Source organism: Apium graveolens, chromosome 9 (assembly GCF_009905375.1).
Source record: "Apium graveolens cultivar Ventura chromosome 9, ASM990537v1, whole genome shotgun sequence".
In the NCBI taxonomy this organism is placed as follows: Eukaryota; Viridiplantae; Streptophyta; class Magnoliopsida; order Apiales; family Apiaceae; genus Apium; species Apium graveolens.
Window position 1 is genome coordinate 210,474,830 of NC_133655.1, and position 9,044 is coordinate 210,483,873.

At 42.7% G+C, this 9,044-nt stretch overlaps 1 non-coding gene across 1 annotated transcript; it reads left to right on the forward strand.

Annotated features, from left to right (window-relative positions):
• Window positions 1-8,691: 8,691 nt before the first annotated feature.
• LOC141687879 (small nucleolar RNA R71) lies at window positions 8,692-8,798 on the forward strand. The gene has a single exon (XR_012561358.1). It is a non-coding gene; the product is annotated as a small nucleolar RNA R71 (small nucleolar RNA).
• The last annotated feature ends 246 nt before the right edge of the window (window positions 8,799-9,044 follow it).

The following is a 9,044-nucleotide window of genomic DNA, read 5'->3' on the forward strand; positions in this document are numbered from 1 at the left end:
TAATCGAATAACACGGAACTGATAAAAGCCAACTTTCATTGTACTAATACCATTCTACCAAGCATCCACAATTAAGATAGAAGTTGAATAGTCATCAATTATGTTGAGTTCCTATATGTCTACAGAAATTGACAACACAACGATTTAAGCACAAGTTATTCCTTTTGATTACATAGGGCAAATAAAACTGTTAGAGTTACCCACTAATCATGCACAACGTACATGAACCTATGCTAGTATGGCAAGTTCTAAATCTCAAGATCCACTATCGCTTCACAAGAGATTAACACCCTATCTTATATGTTCGCGACGCACATAAGACGAATACGCACAACCAATACTAGATATCATGCAATTATCACACACTAAAGTATTAAACAATTAACTAAAGAATTCCATAATAAATCCGTTGCAACCCCATGATCACGATTAGCCCATAATAGAACTTATCGCCATCATGGGTTCATATGAAATCATGATAAACAACACAAGAAAATAATAACTAAACTAATTATATTAAAACAGAGTACGTCACAAGAGTAAATAAGTCAAAGCAAGAAAACTAGCATCCAACGTTACAACGAAACAAGAATCACAAGAATATATGCTTCCTCTTCGTTGCGGTGTGCTAAATCGGTCTTCTTCCTTATCTCCTTCGCTTCTTGCGCCAAACACAATCTAAAACATAATCTCCTTCTTATTCTCCATGAAAACGTCTCAAATCTACTTATATAATAGTCCCATAAAACTCAGATTACATAGAAGTTGGAAGCCAAACAGAAGTAGAAGTCTAAAATAATTCAGCTTTTTCCCCGACCCTGCGCGGCCGCTCAGCATTTCTGCACGGGCGCGCAAGGCTGCTGCGCGGCCGCTCAGCATTGCTGCGCGGGCGCGCAGGACCCTACTGGAAAAATTCCAGGTTTGCTCCGTTTCTTCGCCGTAATCTGCCCGTTCTTTTCCTCTCGCAATGGTGAACACATGCCAAGGCTTATTCTTGATGATTCCTCCTCCGAAATGCAACTAATACCCTGAAATGCATAAACACTAGAAAAACGCATCAAATACACAAAATACTTGATTTCAAGACACCAATTTAAGCCATTTTAAGACGTTCTAAGTGGTATAAAATGCCACTTATCACACCCCCAAACTTAAATCGATGCTTGTCCTCAAGCGTCACAGACTCAAAACAAATAAAAATATGCATGAATGCAATCTATATGAAAATGCAATGATCCCCCTTACTACAATTAACCAACCAAATTGTCACGTCTCAACGAATGTAGTTAGACACTAAAGATCAATAAACTCATGCAAACGGACATACAGCCAGAAACGTGGTGTGTGCAAATGCTTAACAGATATGCTTCGGAACTAGACTAATTACTATGACTAGACTATCTTCAAGGCAATCCTACGATTATACAAAGAATAAAAATTCTAGGCACAAAGTGATATACAACACTACAAGAACTCTGGAGCTTACTACGGAATTATGCTTTTTATTTACAACTCAAATGCTTATTTGACCGTGCAATGAGTGAGGTCCACAAAAGACTTATACAATGGTATCCATGTAACGAGCGTTAGGTTAGCGGATCCCAGACTCTAAAAGCCTTAGGTCACTAGGCACAAAGTCCCCTAAGAACTTAATAACTCGAATACCAAAGAGCCCACTCTTGATCAATTATGCAAATTTTTTTTTTCTTTTCTTTTCTGAGCAAGTGTGTTTCGCTCCATCTTGCTCAACCCTAGACTACTCGCATAACATGCGAGCCGGCTACTAGCCATTTGACGCCTAGCCACAACTAGCAACAAATTCCATTTTTACTCCATTTTTTTTCTTTTTCATGCCTTTACCACTAAAAACCTATTATCAAATTCTAAGCATAATAAATAGATTATCCTCGAAAATAATCAGATCATAACAACAATCTAGCCCTTAAGCATTATCTAAGACTTAGTAAAAATACAAGTGCTTCTAGCATGCATATCAACCTACACAACTTAATATCACTTTAATGCTATCACTACACTCGCATCAATATCACAATTCAGTCGATAAATCATTGCAAAAGGGATCATGGTATATGCATGAGCTATATGATATGACAAACAAATAAAGCTATATAAAAAAACTATATGGCAAAAATTATGCAACTATATGAACTAACTATCATGAATATGCAGCTATATGACACACACAAAATATTCCTTAACTACCACCCCCAAACTTAAAATCTTCACTGTCTCCAGTGAAGGTAGTAGAAAGGAACACAGGGTATACCTACTCGGAGTCATCATCATCATCACCCTTAGTGGGTGGAGTATCAGGCGGCGGGTATGCAGAGTCCTCACCAAAAACTGGCCACTGGATATCAGCTCCAAGGCCTCGAAAAGCAGTCCCTAACGCAAGAGTGAGCTCCTGAGCAAACCTGCTCTGCGTCTCATACATGGCATCCATCCGCCGTGAAAGCCTCCTATACTGGGCATCACCAATCCCAGCACCCTCCTGAGCTCTCGAAGAACCAGCCTCACCACGCCCTGGCCTAGCCATAGTAGCACCTCATGCTGGACGCCCTCCTAGAAGACGATAACTCAGCCCATGCTCCTCAGGCTCACCACCGGTCCACTCCTGCATCCCATTCAGAGTGCCAGAATCTATCGGAGCTGCTGGCAACTGCAACTGCTCATGCGCCGGCCAGTTCACTCCTACTGCTCGGCATAGCTTCGTAACCGTGGATGCATAAGGGATGTTCATATGCTTTGCTCCCCTCAAAAACTTCAGAATTCCTTGGTAGATAAACTCACCAAGGTCCACATAGTATTCCTCATTCAGAATTCCCCACAACAACTGTGCTCTCTCAACTGTGACCTCGTGTGCATGTGAAGAAGGCAAAATATTAGCATATATAAATGCATTCCATGCACGGGCATACATGTTCATGGCGATCACCGGAAAGTGACGATACTCATTATTGGCTGGACTGCGGTTCCAAACTGTGCCCGGTCGATAGAGAGTCGCACAAATCAAATCCAAGTCAAAATCCTCAGCAGTCTTTTCATTCCAGTTCTCCTCCTCGGGCTTCCTCTCTCGCTGTCCAATCACACGGTGAATCGCCGCAGGATGATAATCAACCGTCAGCCCACGAACTACAGAAAACCCATTCTTTTCAGCATTCGCGTTCGCGTAGAACTCGCGAACAACACTCATCGGTACTGCTTCGGGTGACTCACAAAAAGCTATCCACCCCTTCTCTGCAATCATGGGCAACAACTCACCATCCCTCCCTGATGGTAAAAACCCCCTCTCCTTCAGAATCGGCTTCCCCAACAGCCTAGTGTACTCCTCCTCCGCAGCTCTGTCAGTTAACCGAGGCCTTGCAGCAGTACCCCTTGATGAATCAGCAGTAGGAACTGTGCTGCTGCTGTCAATAGTGCGTGCTCTCTTGGGTGCCATTGATTTGTGAATAAAAGTGTGTAAGAACTGATTTTTGATGTTTATTAGAGGGTTTAAGTGTAGGAAGTTTGTGGGAGATATGTAGGATAGCTGTATGTATATATAGTGTGTGGAGTAGGTTAAATTAGATTAGGAGTGGGTTTGAGGGATAAAATCATGGGGTAATGGGAAAAGAATTCGTGGGTTTATGGGTTGTGATGGGTTTTTGTGTTTTTTTTTTTTTTTCTTCTGAACTGCAAAAAATTTTCTGGAACTCGACCCCTGCGCGGCCGCTCAGCATTTCTGCGCGGGCGCGCAGCAAGCTGCGCGGCCGCTCAGCATAGCTGCGCGGGCGCGCAGAGGGTCTCTGGAAAAAAAAAATTCAGCCCCTTTTTCTGATTTTTTTGTGCTTTTGGATAGGTTATTAACTTCTAAGGGTTCCTGTAACAACAATTCATGGGTTGCCTCCCACGCAGCGCTTCTTTTTCGTCATTAGCTTGACGTTCCGTACCTTTCTCAAGTAGTCAACAAAATGGCACTAACCACCTCTCGGTTTGCCATGTCCCCATAGTAGTGCTTCAACCGCTGACCGTTAACTTTGAATGCTTGGTCCGAATCATTCTCAAAAATTTCCACCGCTCCATGTGGAAACACAGTTTTGACAATAATAGGTCCAGACCACCTTGATTTCAACTTCCCAGGAAAAAGTCGGAGCCGAGAGTTGAATAACAGAACTTGTTGCCCTGGCACAAATAACTTAGGATGTAGCTTCCTATCGTGCCACCTCTTCACCTTTTCCTTATATATTTTGTTATTCTCGTACGCTTGAAGTCAAAATTCATCAAGTTCATTAAGCTGAAGCATTCTTTTCTTACCAGCTGCATCTAAATCCAGGTTCAATTTCTTCAATGCCCAGTAGGCCTTATGTTCAAGCTCTGCCGGTAGATGACATCCCTTACCGTACACCAACTGAAACGGTGACATCCCAAGTGGAGTTTTGTATGCTGTTCTGTAAGCCCAAACAGCTTCATCGAGCTTTAAAGACCAATCCTTCCTTGACGGACAAACAACCTTCTCTAGAATGTGCTTTATCTCTCTGTTAGACACTTCCGCTTGACCATTTGTTTGCGGATGATAGGCAGTAGCTACTCGATGATTCACATTATAACGCTGCATCATAGAAGTGAACTTACGGTTGCAAAAATGCAATCCTTCATCACTTATGATTACCCGAGGCGTTCCAAACCTTGTGAAAATTTGCTTATGAAGAAAATTTAGCACTGCCTTTGCATCATTTGTCGGTAAAGCTTTAACTTCGACCCATTTTGAGACATAATCGACTGCCAGCAAGATGTACTGATTATTGCAAGATGAGATAAAAGGCCCCATGAAATCGATTCCCCACACATCAAAGACCTCGACTTCAAGCATCACATTTAATGGCATCTCATCCTTCCTTGACAAATTTCCCACTCTTTGGCAACGATCACACCTTAAAACAAACTGATGAGCATCCTTGAACAAAGTAGGCCAGAAAAAACCTGCTTGCAGAATACGAGCTACCGTCTTCTCACCTCCATAGTGTCCACCATAAACCGTGGAATGGCAGTCTCGTAATATCCCCTCCGTCTCACAGAATGGGATACATCTCCTGATAATCTGATCAGCTCCCTGTCTAAACAAATATGGTTCATCCCACATATACCACTTCACCTCATGCAGAAACTTCTTCTTTTGAGCGGATGTCAAATTAAGCGGCATTATATTGCTGACAAGATAGTTTACAATATCTGCAAACCATGGTTCTTCCTCCTGAATTGCAAACAACTGCTCATCCGGAAAAGATTCATTGATTAACGTCCTATCTTGTGAAGTAGAATCGGGATTCTCCAACCTAGAGAGATGGTCAGCCACTTGATTCTCGGTACCTTTTCTATCTTTGATCTCTAACTCAAATTCCTGAAGTAAAAGCACCCAACGAATGAGTCTCGGCTTCGAATCCTTCTTAGAAACCAGATAGCGAATAGTTGCATGATCAGTGAATACTGTTACTTTCGTACCAAGCAGATAAGATCGAAATTTCTCAAAGCCAAAGACTATAGCCAAAAGCTCCTTCTCAATAGTGGTGTAGTTCAATTGGGCCCCATTTAAAGTCTTATTCGCATAGTAGACCACATGAAAGAGATTTTTCTTGCGCTGTCCCAGAACTGCACCTACCGCATAGTCACTCGCATCACACATCATCTCAAACGGTTCTGTCCAATTTGGTGCTGTAATAACTGGTGCCGTGATCAAACTCTCCTTGAGAGTCTCGAATGCTGCCAAACATTCATCATCAAATTTGAAAGGCACATCTTTCTCAAGTAAATTGCACAACGGCTTAGATATCTTTGAAAAGTCCTTGATGAATCGCCGATAAAAACCCGCATGACCGAGAAAACTACGGATTCCTTTCACCGAATTAGGTGGGGGAAGATTTTCAATGACTCCCACCTTGGCCTTGTCCACCTCCAGACCTTTGCTAGAGACCTTATGCCCAAGGATAATGCCTTCACACACCATAAAATGACATTTCTCCCAATTAAGCACCAAATTAGTTTCCACGCATTCTTTGAGTACGGCGCGCAGATTATTCAAACATTCATCATATGAGTGTCCAAAGACAGAGAAGTCATCCATGAACACTTCGACGTTATTTCCAATCATGTCAGAGAATATAGCCATCATACATCTCTGAAAGGTGGCCGGGGCGCCACATAACCCAAACGAAACTCTACGAAAAGCAAATGTGCCAAATGGACAAGTGAAGGTAGTCTTTTCCTGATCCTCTGGTGCAATACAAATCTGATTATACCCGGAATAACCATCCAGAAGACAAAAATACTCATGTCCCGCCAGTCTGTCAATCATTTGATCAATGAATGGGAGAGGGAAATGATCCTTCCTTGTGGCTTTGTTCAATTTTCTATAATCCATGCATACTCTCCATCCTGTAACTGTTCGAGTAGGGATGAGCTCATTCTTTTCATTTGCGACCACAGTGATACCTCCTTTCTTAGGTACATATTGCACGGGGCTCACCCACGAGCTGTCAGAAATAGGATAAATGATGCCTGCATCTAGCCATTTCAGAATTTCTTTCTTCACCACCTCCTTCATGATCGGGTTCAGTCTTCGCTGCTGTTCCACAGTTGGCTTACTACCTTCCTCTAACAGAATTTTATGCATACAATATGAAGGACTTATCCCCTTCATGTCTGCTATGGTCCATCCTATAGCCGATTTGAATTCTCTCAAAATCCTTAAGAGCTTATCTTCCTCACTACCTGAAAGGTCAACTGAAATAATAACAGGTAACGTAGATGAATCACCTAAAAAAGCATACCTCAAGTGTTCAGGTAATGGTTTGAGCTCCAAGGTAGGTGCTTCCTCTATTGATGGTTTGAGCTTCCCTTCAGCATTCTTAAGGTCAGAAGTACCAAGAGATTCAAATGGTATGTCAAGCTTTCGCTTCCATGAAGAAGCGTTCAGATATTGTAATTGCTCGTTGCTATCTTCATCATCAAAAGTCAAATTCCCCCACTAAGGCCTTTTCCAATGCATTAGACATTAGCATGTGCTCAAGTTCCGAAGTAACTGCGGAATCAATCACATCCACTTTTAAGCACTCCTCATCTTCTGTAGGGAATTTCATTGCCTTGAATACGTTGAAGGTCACATCCTGATCTTGGACCCGCATAGTAAGTTCCCCTTTTTGCACATCTATCAAAGTACGGCCAGTAGCCAAGAAAGGCCTCCCCAAGATTATGGGAATCTTCTTATCTTCCTCAAAATCCAGAATAACAAAATCTGCAGGAAAGAAGAGCTTATCCACCTTGACGAGCACATCCTCAACTATGCCCCTTGGGTAAGTAATGGAACGGTCCGCCAATTGTAGCGACATGTATGTGGGTTTTGGATCAGGCAGATCCAGCTTTTTAAAGATCGACAAGGGCATCAGATTAATGCTTGCTCCCAAATCACAAAAACACTTGTCAAAAGTTAGATTGCCAATGGTGCAAGGAATGGTGAAGCTTCCTGGATCTTTCAGTTTTGGTGGTAACTTTTGCTGCAGAACAGCGCTGCATTCTTCCGTGAGAGCAACGGTTTCAAGGTCATCCAGTTTCACCTTCCTTGAAAGAATAGTCTTCATAAACTTCGCATAACTAGGCATTTGTTCCAGAGCCTCAGCGAAAGGTATATTGATGTGAAGTTTCTTGAACACCTCCAGAAACTTCCCGAACTGTCTTTCCAGCTTTTGTTGCTGCAATCTCTTAGGAAAAGGTGGTGGAGGATAGAGCTGTTTCTCCCCTGTATTAGCCTCAGGCAGAGTATGTTCAACAGTAGTCTTCTTTGGTTCCGCCACTTTCTCCTTTTGCTTAGATTCTTCATCTCTAACTTCAGCTTCGACTTCTTTTGCCTTTTCAGCATCAGCTACTTTTCCAGACCTTAAGGTAATAGCCTTGACTTGCTCTTTAGCTTCCTTCCTGCCTGGTACTTCCGTGTCACTGGGAAGAGTGCCAGGTTGACGATTGAGCACTGCATTGGCTAATTGACCGATTTGATTTTCCAAGGTCTTGATAGAAACTGCCTGACTCTTGCACAACAGCTTAAGTTCCTCAAAATCAGCACTAGTAGGTGCAGCTGCACTTCCCTGTTGAGGATATGATTGCCTTGTAGCATACTGCTGTGGTTGCTGGAATCCCGGTGGGTTAAACTGTTTACTCACCCCTTGCTGATATGGTGGCTGAATAGCATTCTGATTATTTCCCCAGCTGAAATTTGGATGATTTCTGTTGTTAGGATGATAGGTTGCTGGCACAGGCTGCTGTTGTCGCTGATAATTATTCACATACTGAACAGATTTGTTGACAAGAGAACACTGATCCGTAGCATGAGAACCTGCACAAAGCTCACAAACCATAGCTATTTGATTAACTCCATACGTAGCCAAAGAATCAACCTTCATTGATAGCGCTTGGAGCTGGGCTGCAATAGCGGTGGCTGCATCAACTTCCAGAATACCTGCGACCTTGCCTGACGTCATCCTCTGAGTTGGGTTTTGATGCTCGTTTGTAGCCATTGTCTCTATAAGATTATACGCCTCAGTATAGCTTTTAGCCCATAAGGCTCCTCCAGCTGCTGCATCGAGCATGGGCCGAGATTAGGCCCCCAAACCATTATAAAAACCAGTGATTACCATCCAATCCGGCATTCCATGATGTGGACATTTTCTCAACATTTCCTTGTAGCGTTCCCAAGCCTCGCACATAGATTCTGTAGGTTGCTGCGCAAACTGAGTAAGAGCACTCCTCATAGCAGCAGTCTTTGCTATTGGATAAAACTTCACCAGAAACTTTTGCACAAGATCTTGCCACGTAGTGATGGACCCAGCTGGTTCATAATATAACCAGTCTTTAGCCTTATCCCTCAGTGAGAATGGGAAAAGCCTCAACTTGATAGCCACATCAGTCACGCCATTATACTTAAAAGTGCTGCAGATCTCGACAAAATTCCTTATGTGCATGTTGGGGTCTTCAGTTGCCGCTCCTCCAAAAGAAACAGA